This window comes from Entelurus aequoreus, linkage group LG17, assembly GCF_033978785.1.
Source record: "Entelurus aequoreus isolate RoL-2023_Sb linkage group LG17, RoL_Eaeq_v1.1, whole genome shotgun sequence".
In the NCBI taxonomy this organism is placed as follows: Eukaryota; Metazoa; Chordata; class Actinopteri; order Syngnathiformes; family Syngnathidae; genus Entelurus; species Entelurus aequoreus.
The window spans coordinates 33,136,726-33,153,792 of NC_084747.1; the positions used below are offsets into that span (position 1 = coordinate 33,136,726).

Below are 17,067 nucleotides of genomic sequence, written 5' to 3' on the forward strand. Positions count from 1 at the left end.
TACTGGTGCACAAAATGAACCGTGCATGAACATCACCTTATTTAAAGAACAAAACCAACACAGTGCATGAACTCACAACAAATTACACACCTTACACACATTACCATGAATTGATTAACGTGGACCCCGACTTAAACAAGTTGAACAACTTATTCGGGTGTTACCATTTAGTGGTCAATTGTACGGAATATGTACTGTACTGTGTCCTTTTGCAATCTACTAGTAAAAGTTTCAATCGATCAATCAAACAACCTGCGAATCAGATGGAAAATTAGAGGGAACATTGTTTGGGGGTATCCATAATACGCCGATAGGGAGAAGTTTTTATTTACACGATAAGTCGGATGTGTCTTTACCTCCGTGGCGGAGGATCCGCCGAACCCCTGAGTTAGACTCACCGAACCCCTAGGGTTCGATCGAACCCAGGTTAAGAACCACTGCTTTATACACTACTGTTCAAAAGTTTGGGGTCACCAAAACAATTTTGTGGAATAGCCTTCATTTCTAAGAACAAGAATAGACTGTCGAGTTTCAGATAAAAGTTCTCTTTTTCTGGCCATTTTGAGCATTTAATTGACCCCAAAAATGTGATGCTCCAGAAACTCAATCTGCCCAAAGGAAGGTCAGTTTTGTAGCTTCTGTAACGAGCTAAACTGTTTTCAGATGTGTGAACATGATGCACAAGAGTTTTGTAATCATCAATTAGCCTTCTGAGCCAATGAGCAAACACATTGTACCATTAGAACACTGGAGTGATAGTTGTTGGAAATGGGCCTCTATACACCTATGTAGATATTGCACCAAAAACCAGACATTTGCAGCTAGAATAGTCATTTACCACATTAGCAATGTATAGAGTGTATTTCTTTAAAGTTAAGACTAGTTTAAAGTTATCTTCATTGAAAAGTACAGTGCTTTTCCTTAAAAAATAAGGACATTTCAATGTGACCCCAAACTTTTGAACGGTAGTGTATACTCTGGACCTAGACGTTGAGTCCGCGACATACATGGGGGACAATAACTGATACAGTCTGTTTTGGCAGTCCAAATGTATTTGATGTTTTCCGTAGTCTTCCATCGACGGCCAGGTAATACAAAGCACACGCTACCTTTTTTACCACATCCATTCTCATTGTCTCTCTTTCGACAAATGGACAAAGTTTTTATGTAAGTACAATCACAGCTGACCTGGACATTCGAAAGTTGTCTTGCCGTCTGAGATGTGTTGTATCCGAAATAGCTGCAATCGCGCGTTTCCTTCACTTAAGGCAGACATGGGCAAACTATGGCCCGCACGTTGAATGTTTTAATCCGGCCCGCAGAACTTGTCCAAATTATTGAAAAAAAAATAAAATAAAAAAAAAAACTTTAAAAAAAAATGTATTTATTTATTTATTTTTTTTACAAAAAACTCTTATCAATGTTAAAGCTTCTGCCTCCCGTATGCGTTTTCAGCGCTTGACTATCATTAAGGAGGAGCCACCCATAAAATTCTATTATTAAATTACATTTCATATTATTATCGTCGGTAAACCTCGTTCGTTTCACTTTATATCCCTGTAATACCGCGTTTCCCCACTACATGGCGCTCATTGACCTTTTTGGCCTGTGGGATATTACTCCCTTCTTCTCTTTAGCTTTGTCCTGTGAGCCCCGCTGTAAAAATGAGCCTATCAAAGCAAAGAAAAGTGGACAGTGAGTGCCGAGTATTTAATGCAGAGTGGTGGACAACGAAATATTTTTTTTACTGAAGTCCGATCAAAGGCTGTGTGTCTGATATGCCAAGAAACTGTCGCGGTTTACAAAGAGTACAATATCAGCCGCCACTTTGCTACCAAGCATGCTAACTACGCCAGCAAGCAGTCAACGCAAGAGCGAACAGCCACGGCCCAGAGGTTGGCGGCTAATTTACAGGCTCAGCAACATCTTTTTCACCGACAAACTGCGATTCAAGAGTCATCCACCATTTTTGCTGTCATTCAAAGTAGCCAAAGCCAAAAAAAAAACTGTACAATGAGCCTTGCTGCCTACTCATGATATGTTACATGTTTGTAGGCCAAATCCTCTCACGTAATGGCTTTTACATGTAATTTATATTATTTCACACAAACACTCCATCCATCTGTTCCTGGCCTGGCCCCCCTGTCAAATCTTAGAACCCAATGTGGCCCTCCTGGCAAAAAGTTTGCCCACCCCTGATCTAGGAACATAGATTACTGTTTGAGTCACACTTGACTAACTACACTAGAGCAAGCTCGGACACATGCAACTACAGGGTCTGTTAGTCCGGGTGAGGAGTCAGTTAAGCTAGAACTAACCAGTGCCAGGCTGGAAAATTCCTGCACACATAGCATTTCTCCTAGAATAATACTAAACTCACATAATGTTTTTTTGTAGGGACTGTGCCAGAGGTGGACATGCATTTTACTGAGGTGGCAAATTATGATGCGTTCAATCTATTGCAGCACCAAACAAACAATCTGAAGATCTCCATCATATCAATTCCTAGATATGATCGAAATTATTTAAGGCGCACTATACAAAATAAATGTAACGTTATTAATATCACTATTACGGATAACATTAACACAAATTCCTCAAAACAGCCCACTACCTATAATATGCGCTTTTTAAATCCTCAGATCATTGTCTCCCAAAACGTTTAGTTAATGAGGTCATTAGAGACAGCAATCTTAACGTCATTGGTCTCAGCGAAACCTGGCTTTAAACCAGATGATTTATTCCCTCTTAACGAGGCATCTCCTCCTAACTATATGAATGCACATATTGCCCGTCCCCTTAAATGGGTGGAGGGATCGCACTAATATACAATGAAAACTCTTACCTTGCCCCTAACCTAAGTAATAAATATAAATCATTTGAGGTGCTTACTATGAGGTCTGTCACACCGCTACCTCTCTACCTGGCTGTTATCTACCGCCCACCTGGGCCCTATTCGGACTTCATCAGTCGATTTTCAGAGTTTGTCGCTGATCTAGTGACACACGCAAATATAATTATAGTGGGGGATTTTAATATCCATATGAATACCCCATCAGATCCTCCGTGACTGATGGATTGACAAATCATTGATCAATGGACAAATATTCATTATTTTATTGTAAAATGTACACACATATATATATATATATATATATATATATATATATATATATATATATATATATATATATATATATATATATATATATATACACACACTCATACAGTATACACACACACACACCCACACACACACACACATTTGACAACCAAACAATTGTACACCTATTTAATACCACCATGTGACAACAAAACAATTACACACCTATTTAATAATACCACCTTAACATTTGACAACCAAACAATTATACACCTATTTAATGATACCATCTTAACATGTGACAACCAAACAATTACACACCTATTTAATAATACCACCTTAACATGTGACAACCAAACCATTATACACCTATTTAATAATACCACCTTAACATGTGACAACCAAACAATTACACACCTATTTAATAATACCACCTTAACATGTGACAACCAAACAATTACACACCTATTTAATAATACCATCTTAACATTTGACAACCAAACAATTATACACCTATTTAAAGGCCTACTGAAACCCACTACTACCGACCACGCAGTCTGATAGTTTATATATCAATGATGAAATCTTATCATTGCAACACATGCCAATACGACTGGGTTAGATTAGTAAAGTGCAATTTTAAATTTCCCGCGAAATATCCTGCTGAAAACGTCTCGGTATGATGACGTTTGCGCGTGACGTCACGGATTGTAGCGGACATTTTGGGCCAGCATTGTGGCCAGCTATTAAGTCGTCTGTTTTCATCGTAAAATTCCACAGTATTCTGGACATAAGTGTTGGTGAATCTTTTGCAATTTGTTTAATGAACAATGGAGACAGCAAAGAAGAAAGCTGTAGGTGGGAAGCGGTGTATTTTGGTCCGCTGCAGCAACACAACCAGGAGGACTTTGAGTTGGATACGCGCTACCGTGAGTACGCAGCTGCGGCTTCCAAACATTTAATCGCTTGCCCGTACGTGCTTGCCGCTATGTGCATGTCACGTACGTAACTTTGGGGAAATATATGTGCTGTATGAACTTTGCAGAGGTGAACGGTACTTTGGGCTGTGGGATTGAGTGTGTTGTGCGGGTGTTTGATTTGTTTTGGCGGGTTATATGGACGGGAGGGGGGAGTTGTTTGTTATGCAGGATTAATTTGAGGCATATTAAATATAAGCCTGGTTGTGTTGTGGCTAATAGAGTATATATATGTCTTGTGTTTATTTACTGTTTTAGTCATTCCCAGCTGAATATCAGGTCCCACCCGCCTCTCACATTATCTTCCCTATCTGAATCGATTCCACTGCCCTCTAGTCCTTCATTCTCACTTTCCTCATCCACAAATCTTTCATCCTCGCTCAAATTAATGGGGAAATTGTCGCTTTCTCGGTCCGAATCGCTCTCGCTGCTGGTGGCTATGATTGCAAACAATGTGCAGATGTGAGGAGCTCCACAACCTGTGACGTCACGCTACTTCCGGTACAGGCAAGGCTTTTTTTTTATCAGCGACCAAAAGTTGCGAACTTTATCGTCGATGTTCTCTACTAAATCCTTTCAGCAAAAATATGGCAATGTCGCAAAATGATCAAGTATGACACATAGAATGGACCTGCTATCCCCGTTTAAATAAGAAAATCTCATTTCAGTAGGCCTTTAAGCTGTACATCAAGCAAGAATGGGAATGTGTCTCCTCAGTTCCCAAACGTTTACTGAGTGTTGTTAAAAGGAAAGGCCATGTAACAGTGGTGAACATGCCCTTTCCCAACTACTTTGGCACGTGGGGTGGGGGGTTCTCATTGTCATCCCATTGGGTTGAGTTTTTCCTTGCCCTGATGTGGGATCTGAGCAGACGATGTCGTTGTGGCTTGTGCAGCCCTTTGAGACACTCGTGATTTCGGGCTATTTAAGTAAACATTGATTGATGAGGGGACGGCGTGGCGCAGTTGGGAGAGTGGCCGTGCCAGCAACCTGAGGGTTCCTGGTTCAATCCCCACCTTCTACCAACCTCATCATGTCGGTTGTGTCCTTGAGCAAGACACTTTACCCTTGCTCCTGATGGGTCGTGGTTAGGGCCTTGCATGGCAGCTCCCGCCATCAGTGTGTGAATGTGTGTGTGAATGTGGAAATAGTGTCAATGCGCTTTGAGTACCTTGAAGGTAGAAAAGCGCTATACAAGTATAACCCATTTACCATTGATTGATTGATTGATTGATTGATTGACATTGAGTGTAAGGGTCCCCCCTTAGGACATTTTTTTTAAATATACTTTTTTTTGCCAATGTCAGGTTTTGTCGAGACACCTGATGAGGTTTTGATACATTTACAACAGGACCAGTATTGTGCTGCTGAAGCAAGACAGTTTTGTAATTTTTTTGTGTAAGGGTCCCCTTCGACATTTTAGCCAAATATTTTTTTCTCGAAAGAGATACATTTTCTGACATTTTTGGGTTTTGTCGGGACTCCTGATGACGTTTTGAGACATCTCCTACAACTACAGCACCAGTATTGTGCTGCTGAAGCAAGACACTTTTGTAAATAAGGGTCCCCCCTTACGACATTTTAGCGAATTTTAATTTTTTTAAATATAAATTTTCTGCCATTTTCAGGTTTTGTCGGGACTCCTGATGATGTTTTGAGACATCTCCTACAACTACAGCACCAGAATTGTGCTGTTGAAGCAAGATCGTTTTTTAAATTTTTGTGTAAGGCTCCCCCCCTTATAATAATAATGGATTAGATTTTTATTTCACGCTTTTCTATTATTAGATACTCAAAGCGCTCACAGAGAAGTGGGAACCCATCATTCATTCACACCTGGTGGTGGTAAGCTACTTTTGCAGCCACAGCTGCCCTGGGGTAGACTGACGGAAGCGAGGCTGCCAGTTTGCACCTCCGACCCCTCCGACCACCACCTATCATTCATTCATCATTCATTCACCGCTCTACCCACTACGCCATTTTAGCGAAAAAAGTTCTGGAAAAATATACATTTTCTACCATTTTCAAGTTGTGACGGGACTCCTGATGAGGTTTTGAGACATCTCCTACAACTACAGCACCAGTATTGTGCTGTTGAAGCAAGACACTTTTGTACATTTTTGTGTAAGGGTTCCCCCTTGCGACATTTTAGCGAAAAAAGTTTTGGAAAATAATACATTTTCTGCCATTTTCATGTTTTGTTGAAACTCCTGAGGAGGTTTTGAGACATCTCCTACAACTACAGGACCAGTATTGTGCTGCTGAAGCAAGACAGTTTTTTTAAATAAGGGTCCCCCTTACGACATTTTAGCGGGAAAAAAATAATCGAAAATTATAATTTTTCTGCCATTTTTGGGTTTTGTCAGGGGGTGGGGGGTGGGGTTCCCCACATCTGCGGTCCCCTCCAAGGTTTCTCATTGTCATCCCATTGGGTTGAGTTTTTTCTTGCCCTGATGTGGGATCTGAGCCCAGGATGTTGTTGTGGCTTGTGCAGCCCTTTGAGACACTCATGATTTAGGGCTATATAAGAAACTTTTATTGATTGATTGATAATGAATGAATAAAGTAATGAATGAATGAATGAACAACATTGTGTGAGAGTTGGTTAGTGTTGTTGCGGTGCATGGTATAAGAATGATAAATTAGTAACATGAATGAATCAATAAATACATAGATAACATTGTGTAAGAGTTGTGTAGTGTTGTTGCGGTGCATGGTGTAAGAATGATAACACAAGAATGAATGAATGAAAGAATATATAACATTGTGTGACGGGACAGCGGGAGAAGAAGACTGCAGAGAGGCAATGATGTCGTTAGCTGTCAGCGTGTTTATTGACAGCTCAGTATGTGAGTGCAGTGTGTGATTAGCTTAAAGAGATGTAGTGTGACTATGTGTGAGTATTATCTGAGCGTGGTCACCAGAGGGTGTTGAGAGTGCATGTTGAGATCCAGGCAGAAGTCCAAAAGGGGAAAAGCAGGCTCGGACGTCAGGGGGCAGGCGGATGGTCGAGGACAGGAGAGGTCTTAGTCCAGGAAGGCAAGAGGGAATCCAAAGGGGGTCCAGGTAGACGAGGCACACAACTCGATGACGAGGAAGCTGGAGGATGACACAACACGAGAGACCGTGAACACGACAGGAAGGGAACACAGGGAGAGAGTAGGCTGGAGACGTGTTGACTTACTGTACTGGTAGGAGAAGCTAAGTTTTGGAACCGGATCTCAAGACGCGCTGGCTTATGAAGGCTGGTCGCTCATCACAGGCAGGTGTGTTAATTGCAGATCTCTTGCGGAGGAACGCCCGCAGCGGAGAAGGAACGCCCATTGGTGTGGCCCGCTCAACAGCGCACACAGCAGGAGGAGAGGCAGCAGGAGTGTGACCCATAACACATCGTGTAAGGGTTGTGTAATGTTGTAGCGCTGCATGGTGTAAGAATGGTAAATGAGTAACACATGAATGAATGAATGGTTAACATTGGGTAAGAGTTTTGTAGTGTTGTTGCATTGCGGAATAAACCAACATTGACCTTGTAGATGACAAATACCATAAGGACACAAATTAAATACATATTGACCTTGGATTGTAGATGACCGGACCCCCCAAAATTGGCCTTGGATTGTAGATGACCAGACCCCCCCCAACATTGACCTTGGATTGTAGATGACCAGACCCCCCCCAACATTGACCTTGGATTGTAGATGGCCACGCCCCAAAATTGACCTTGGGTTGTAGATGACCAGACCCCCAAAATTGACCTTGGATTGTAGATGACCAGACCCCCAAAATTGACCTTGGATTGTAAATGACCAGACCCCCCCAAAATTGACCTAGTAGATAACAAAAACCATGAGGACACAAATTAAATACATATTGACCTTGTATTGTAGATGACCAGACCCCCCAAAAGTGACCTTGGATTGTAGATGACCAGACCCCCCAAAATTGACCTAGTAGATAACAAAAACCATGAGGACACAAATTAAATACATATTGAACTTGTATTGTAGATGACCAGACCCCCCAAAATTGACCTTGGATTGTAGATGACCAGACCCCCCAAAATTGACCTGGTAGATAACAAAAACCATGAGGACACAATATAAATACATATCGACCTTGTATTGTAGATGACCCAACCCCCAAAATTGACCTTGGATTGTAGATGACCAGACCCCCCAAAATTGACCTTGGATTGTAGATGACCAGACCCCCCAAAATTGACCTAGTACATAACAAAAACCATGAGGACACGAATGAAATACATATTGACCTTGTATTGTAGATGACCAGACCCTCAAAAATTGACCTAGTAGATAACAAAAACCATGAGGACACAAATGAAATACATATTGACCTTGTATTGTAGATGACCAGACCCCCCAAAATTTACCTTGGATTGTAGATGACCAGACCCCCAAAATTGACCTTGGATTGTAGATGACCAGACCCCCCAAAATTGACCTACTAGATAACAAAAACCATGAGGACACAATATAAATACATATCGACCTTGTATTGTAGATGACCCAACCCCCAAAAATTTACCTTGGATTGTATATGACCAGACCCCCCAAAATTGGCCTTGGATTGTAGATGACCAGACCCTCCAAAATTGACCTTGGATTGTAGATGACCAGACCCCCCAAAATTGACATAGTAGATAACAAAAACCAAGAGGACACAATATAAACAAAAACCAAGAGGACATAATATAAATACATATCGACCTTGTATTGTATATGACCCGACCCCCAAAATTGACCTTGGATTGCAGATGACCAGACCCCCCCCAAAATTGACCTAGGATTGTAGATGACCAGACCCCCCAAAATTGACCTAGTAGATAACAAAAACAATGAGGACACATTAATTACATATTGACATTGTATTGTAGATGACCAGACCCCCCAAAATTGGCCTTGGATTGTAGATGACCAGACCCCCCAAAATTGACCTAGTCGATAACAAAAACCATGAGGACACAAATTAAATACATATTGACCTTGTATTGTAGATGACCAAACCCCCCAAAATTGACTTTGGATTGTAGATGACCAGACCCCCCAAAATTGACTTTGGATTGTAGATGACCAGACCCCCCCAAAATTGACTCTGGATTGTAGATGACCAGACTCACCAAAATTGTCCTTGGATTGTAAATTACCAGACCCCTCAAAATTGACCTTGGATTGTAAATTACCAGACCCCCCAAAATTGACTTTGGATTGTACATGACCAGACCCCCCCAAAATTGACCTAGTAGATAACAAAAACCATGAGGACACAAATTAAATACATATTGACCTTGTATTGTAGATGACCAGACCCCCCAAAAGTGACCTTGGATTGTAGATGACCAGACCCCCCAAAATTGACCTAGTAGATAACAAAAACCATGAGGACACAAATTAAATACATATTGAACTTGTATTGTAGATGACCAGACCCCCCAAAATTGACCTTGGATTGTAGATGACCAGACCCCCCAAAATTGACCTGGTAGATAACAAAAACCATGAGGACACAATATAAATACATATCGACCTTGTATTGTAGATGACCCAACCCCCAAAATTGACCTTGGATTGTAGATGACCAGACCCCCCAAAATTGACCTTGGATTGTAGATGACCAGACCCCCCAAAATTGACCTAGTACATAACAAAAACCATGAGGACACGAATGAAATACATATTGACCTTGTATTGTAGATGACCAGACCCTCAAAAATTGACCTAGTAGATAACAAAAACCATGAGGACACAAATGAAATACATATTGACCTTGTATTGTAGATGACCAGACCCCCCAAAATTTACCTTGGATTGTAGATGACCAGACCCCCAAAATTGACCTTGGATTGTAGATGACCAGACCCCCCAAAATTGACCTACTAGATAACAAAAACCATGAGGACACAATATAAATACATATCGACCTTGTATTGTAGATGACCCAACCCCCAAAAATTTACCTTGGATTGTATATGACCAGACCCCCCAAAATTGGCCTTGGATTGTAGATGACCAGACCCTCCAAAATTGACCTTGGATTGTAGATGACCAGACCCCCCAAAATTGACATAGTAGATAACAAAAACCAAGAGGACACAATATAAACAAAAACCAAGAGGACATAATATAAATACATATCGACCTTGTATTGTATATGACCCGACCCCCAAAATTGACCTTGGATTGCAGATGACCAGACCCCCCCCAAAATTGACCTAGGATTGTAGATGACCAGACCCCCCAAAATTGACCTAGTAGATAACAAAAACAATGAGGACACATTAATTACATATTGACATTGTATTGTAGATGACCAGACCCCCCAAAATTGGCCTTGGATTGTAGATGACCAGACCCCCCAAAATTGACCTAGTCGATAACAAAAACCATGAGGACACAAATTAAATACATATTGACCTTGTATTGTAGATGACCAAACCCCCCAAAATTGACTTTGGATTGTAGATGACCAGACCCCCCAAAATTGACTTTGGATTGTAGATGACCAGACCCCCCCAAAATTGACTCTGGATTGTAGATGACCAGACTCACCAAAATTGTCCTTGGATTGTAAATTACCAGACCCCTCAAAATTGACCTTGGATTGTAAATTACCAGACCCCCCAAAATTGACTTTGGATTGTACATGACCAGACCCCCAAAATTGACTTTGGATTGTAAATGACCAGACCCCTCAAAATTGACCTTGGATTGTAAATGACCAGACCCCCCAAAAATTGACCTATAACAAAATGAGGACACAAATTAAATACATATTGACTTTGTATTGTAGATAACCAGACCCCCAAAAATGACCTTGGATTGTAGATGACCAGACCCCCCAAAATTGACCTAGTAGATAACAAAATCCATGAGGACACAATATAAATACATATCGACCTTGTATTGTAGATGACCCGACCCCCAAAATTGACCTTGGATTGTAGATGACCAGACCCCAAAATTGACCTTGGATTGTAAATGACCAGACCCCCCAAATTGACCTTGGATTGTAAATGACCAGACCCCCCAAAAATTGACCTATAACAAAATGAGGACACAAATTAAATACATATTGACTTTGTATTGTAGATAACCAGACCCCCAAAAATGACCTTGGATTGTAGATGACCAGACCCCCCAAAATTGACCTAGTAGATAACAAAATCCATGAGGACACAATATAAATACATATCGACCTTGTATTGTAGATGACCCGACCCCCAAAATTGACCTTGGATTGTAGATGACCAGACCCCAAAATTGACCTTGGATTGTAAATGACCAGACCCCCCAAATTGACCTTGGATTGTAGATGATCAGACCCCACAAAATTGACCTAATAGATAACAAAAACCATGAGGACACAAATTAATTACATATTGACATTGTATTGTAGATGACCAGACCCCCCAAAATTGACCTTGGATCATAGATGACCAGACCTCCCAAAATTGACCTTGGATTGTAGATGACCAGACCCCCCAAAATTGACCTAGTAGATAACAAAAACCATGAGGACACAAATTAATGACATATTGACATTGTATTGTAGATGACCAGACCCCCAAAAATTTACCTTGGATTGTAGCTGACCAAACCCCCCAACATTGGCCTTGGATTGTAGATGACCAGACCCCCCAAAATTGACCTAGTAGATAACAAAAACCATGAGGACACAAATGAAATACATATTGACCTTGTATTGTAGATGACCAGACCCCCCACAATTGACTTTGTATTGTAGATTGACTTTGTATTGTATACAATACAAAGTCAATATGTATTTAATTTGTGTCCTCATTTTGTTATAGGTCATTTTTGGGGGTCTGGTTATCTATAGATAACCAGACCCCCAAAAATGACCTTGGATTGTAGATGACCAGACTCCCCCAAAATTGACCTTGGATTGTAGATGACCAGACCCCCTAAAATTGACTTTGGATTGTAGATGACCAGACCCCCCAAAATTGACCTAGTAGATAACAAAAACCATGAGGACACAAATTAATGACATATTGACATTGTATTGTAGATGACCAGACCCCCAAAATTGACTTTGGATTGTAAATGACCAGACCCCTCAAAATTGACCTTGGATTGTAAATGACCAGACCCCCCAAAAATTGACCTATAACAAAATGAGGACACAAATTAAATACATATTGACTTTGTATTGTAGATAACCAGACCCCCAAAAATGACCTTGGATTGTAGATGACCAGACCCCCCAAAATTGACCTAGTAGATAACAAAATCCATGAGGACACAATATAAATACATATCGACCTTGTATTGTAGATGACCCGACCCCCAAAATTGACCTTGGATTGTAGATGACCAGACCCCCAAAATTGACCTTGGATTGTAAATGACCAGACCCCCCAAATTGACCTTGGATTGTAGATGATCAGACCCCACAAAATTGACCTAATAGATAACAAAAACCATGAGGACACAAATTAATTACATATTGACATTGTATTGTAGATGACCAGACCCCCCAAAATTGACCTTGGATCATAGATGACCAGACCTCCCAAAATTGACCTTGGATTGTAGATGACCAGACCCCCCAAAATTGACCTAGTAGATAACAAAAACCATGAGGACACAAATTAATGACATATTGACATTGTATTGTAGATGACCAGACCCCCAAAAATTTACCTTGGATTGTAGCTGACCAAACCCCCCAACATTGGCCTTGGATTGTAGATGACCAGACCCCCCAAAATTGACCTAGTAGATAACAAAAACCATGAGGACACAAATGAAATACATATTGACCTTGTATTGTAGATGACCAGACCCCCCCAAAATTGACTTTGGATTGTAGATGACCAGACCCCCCAAAATTGACCTAGTAGATAACAAAAACCATGCGGACACAAATTAATGACATATTGACATTGTATTGTAGATGACCAGACCCCCAAAAATTTACCTTGGATTGTAGCTGACCAAACCCCCCAACATTGGCCTTGGATTGTAGATGACCAGACCCCCCAAAATTGACCTAGTAGATAACAAAAACCATGAGGACACAAATGAAATACATATTGACCTTGTATTGTAGATGACCAGACCCCCCACAATTGACTTTGTATTGTAGATTGACTTTGTATTGTATACAATACAAAGTCAATATGTATTTAATTTGTGTCCTCATTTTGTTATAGGTCATTTTTGGGGGTCTGGTTATCTATAGATAACCAGACCCCCAAAAATGACCTTGGATTGTAGATGACCAGACTCCCCCAAAATTGACCTTGGATTGTAGATGACCAGACCCCCTAAAATTGACTTTGGATTGTAGATGACCAGACCCCCCAAAATTGACCTAGTAGATAACAAAAACCATGCGGACACAAATTAATGACATATTGACATTGTATTGTAGATGACCAGACCCCCAAAAATTGACCTAGGATTGTAGCTGACCAGACCCCCAAAATTGGCCTTGGATTGTAGATGACCAGACCGCCCAAAATTGACCTAGTAGATAACAAAAACCATGAGGACACAAATGAAATACATATTGACCTTGTATTGTAGATGACCAGACCCCCCCAAAATTGACTTTGGATTGTAGATGACCAGACCCCCCAAAATTGACCTATAACAAAATGAGGACACAAATTAAATACATATTGACTTTGTATTGTAGATAACCAGACCCCCAAAAATGACCTTGGATTGTAGATGACCAGACCCCCAGAAATTGACCTTGGATTGTAGATACCCAGACCCCCCCAAAATTGACCTTGTTATTTTCATTTATGCACCCCCCAACCAACTGTTACATCAACCCGGGGCGCAGCCTGAGTAGAGAAACAAAAAACAGGAACAGAGACTGAGACACAAATGAATAGGGCTGTGAATCTTTGGGTGTCCCACGGTTCGATTCAATATCGATTCTTGGGGTCACGATTCGATTCAAAATCAATTTTTTTTCGATTCATTGCAATTCTTGATTCAAAAACGATATTTTCCCGATTCAAAAGGATTCTCTATTCATTCAATACATAGGATTTCAGCAGGATCTACCCCCGTCTGCTGACATGAAAGCAGAGTAGTAGATTTTTGTAAAAAGCTTTTATAATTGTAAAGGACAATGTTTTATCAACTGATTGCAATAATGTAAATTTGTTTGAACTATTAAATGAACCAAAAATATGACTTATTTTTTATCTTTGTGAAAATATTGGACACAGTGTGTTGTCAAGCTTATGAGATGCGATGCAAGTGTAAGCCACTGTGATACTATTTTTTTTTATTTTTTATAAATGTCTAATGATAATGTCAATGAGGGATTTTTAATCACTGCTATGTTGAAATTGTAACTAATATTGATACTGTTTTTGATAATACTTTTGTTTCACTACTTTTGGTTTGTTCTGTGTCATGTTTGTGTCTCCTCTCAATTGCTCTGTTTATTTCATTTCTGAGCGTTGCTGGGTCGGGTTTGGTTTTGGAATTGGATTGCATTGTTATGGTATTGCTGTGTATTATTTTGTTGGATTGATTAATTTAAAAAAAAAAAAAAATTAAAAAAAAAAAAATTAAAAATAAAATAAAATCGATTTTAAAAAAATTAGAATCGCGATTCGAATCGATTTTTTTCCACACCCCTAATATATACACACACGTCAACCCTGTAAAAAAAAAAATATATATTTTAAATACATACATACCAACCCTGTAAAAAAAACAAAAAAAAACCCAAAACAAAATACATTTACACACACACGTCAACCCTGTACATGACCATACACAAAATACACACACACACCAACCCTGTACATGACCATAAACAAAATACATAAACACACACACACACGCACACATCAACCCTGTACATGACCATAAACAAAATACACACACACTCACAGTCACACACAGTCACAGTCAACCCTGTACATGACCATAAACAAAATACATACATACATACATGTCAACCCTGTAAATGACCATAAACAAAATACATACATACATACATACATGTCAATCCTGTAAATGACCATAAACAAAATACATACATATATATATATATACAGACACATGTCAACCCTGTAAATCAGTGGTCCCCAACCTTTTTGTAGCTGCGGACCGGTCAACGCTTGAAAATTTGTCCCACGGACCGGGGAGTCTTTTTGTCATAAAGAAATACAGCAGTGGGCAGCAGCACCGCTGCTGCCCACTGCTCCCCTCACCTCCCAGGGGGTGAACAAGGGGATGGGTCAAATGCAGAGGACGAATTTCACCACACCTAGTGTGTGTGTGTGTGTGTGTGTGTGTGACAATCATTGGTACTTTAACATATACATGTCAACCCTGTAAATGACAAAAACTTAAGTTGGCCTCACAGACCCCAAACAAACAAAGGCCTACCAGACGGCCAAAACAAACAAACAAAGGCCCCCCAATCGGCCAAAACAAACCAACAAAGGCCCCCCAGTCGGCCAAAACAAACAAACATTGGCCTCCCAGTCGGCCAAAACAAACATTGGCCTCCCAGTCGGCCAAAACAAACATAGGCCCCACAGTCGGCCAAAACAAACATAGGCTTCCCAGTCAGCCAAAACAAACAAAGGCCCCCCAGTCGGCCTAGCCAAAACAAACAAAGGCCCCCCCAGTCGGCCTAAACAAACCAACAAAGGCCCCCCAGTCGGCCTAGCCAAAACAAACAAAGGCCCCCCCAGTCGGCCAAAACAAACAAACCAAGGCCCCCCAGTCGGCCTAAACAAACCAACAAAGGGCCCCCAGTCGGCCTAGCCAAAACAAACAAAGGCCCCCCCAGTCGGCCTAAACAAACCAACAAAGGCCCCCCAGTCGGCCAAAACAAACAAACCAAGGCCACCCAGTCGGCCATAACAAACAAACTGACAACCATAGTTGGGCCTAATCAGTGAGGGCAGGTGTGTTCACCTGTATCAAACACTCAGACCCACCTTGACTCTCTTAGCCAGCAGTTGAGAGCCATTGTGAGTGACAGCTTGTCATCTTTGTTTGTCACTGACTAAATGTGTGCTGTTGCTTCATGTTGTGTTCCTAACACGTGCATGTGCAGTGCAGGTCAAAGCGTCACAGCAACACAAACACAATAGAAAGCAGCAAAGCACATTATGGAAAACATCAACACAAGCAATAGAAGCAGCAAAGCACATTATGGAAAACATCAACACAAACAATAGAAAGCAAGTGGAAAAGAGCAAAGTGTTACTCACTGTGAACAAAACCCGTCCGATCCACATCAGTCCAAAAAGAATAATGATGAAGCGCTGAAGGAGGGACACAGGTGGAACTAAATAGAACTAATTAAACGAGGAGCAGGTGTGCTGACAGGACACGGAGCAGAGGGCGAGGGCTCGTCTGCTGTTTTTTGTTTAACCTGTTTTGAGGCATCATGTATGTTCACATTATATACAAGAGGTTATTTGGAATATTTCTACCTCTGCACTTTTTCTAAAACTGTGAATGTTACAGAATATAAGTGTGACTTATTTTGTTGTACTGTTGTAACCTATTTTTATGAACTTGCCTCTTTGTGATGTTAAGTTCCTGTTATACAGTATATGCCTTGAGCTCTTATTTTGAAGGCGCTAAGAGCGGAAAAACTACAAAATAACAAACACGGTTTTACACGAGGACCACTTTATTACCTTTCTTTCAAAACCTCCGCTCCACTACAACGTGACACCACTTCCGCTCGTAGCGCCTTCAAAATAAGAGCTCAAGGCATATACTGTATAACAGGAACTTAACATCACAAAGAGGCAAGCCCATAAAAAATAGGTTACACCAGGGGTCCCCAAACTACGGCCCGCCAGCGTCCAAAACCAGGCCCGCGGGAAGTCCCAAGTATAAAAAAATAAATAAATTTAAAAATTAAAAAAACATTTTTATTTTTTTTTCTGTCTTTTCTTATTCACTTTGTACCGCTTGCTACTCACGGTGTCTCCTAGCCGCT

General features: G+C 40.7%; 1 long non-coding RNA gene across 1 annotated transcript; it reads right to left on the reverse strand.

The window, feature by feature from the left end:
- Nucleotides 1-6,910: 6,910 nt before the first annotated feature.
- LOC133632805 (uncharacterized) lies at nt 6,911-16,357 on the reverse strand. Its single transcript, XR_009821709.1, has 3 exons — nt 16,325-16,357; nt 7,265-7,499; nt 6,911-7,179 (listed from the first exon to the last, which is right to left on the reverse strand). It is a non-coding gene; the product is annotated as an uncharacterized LOC133632805 (long non-coding RNA).
- Nucleotides 16,358-17,067: the final 710 nt, after the last annotated feature.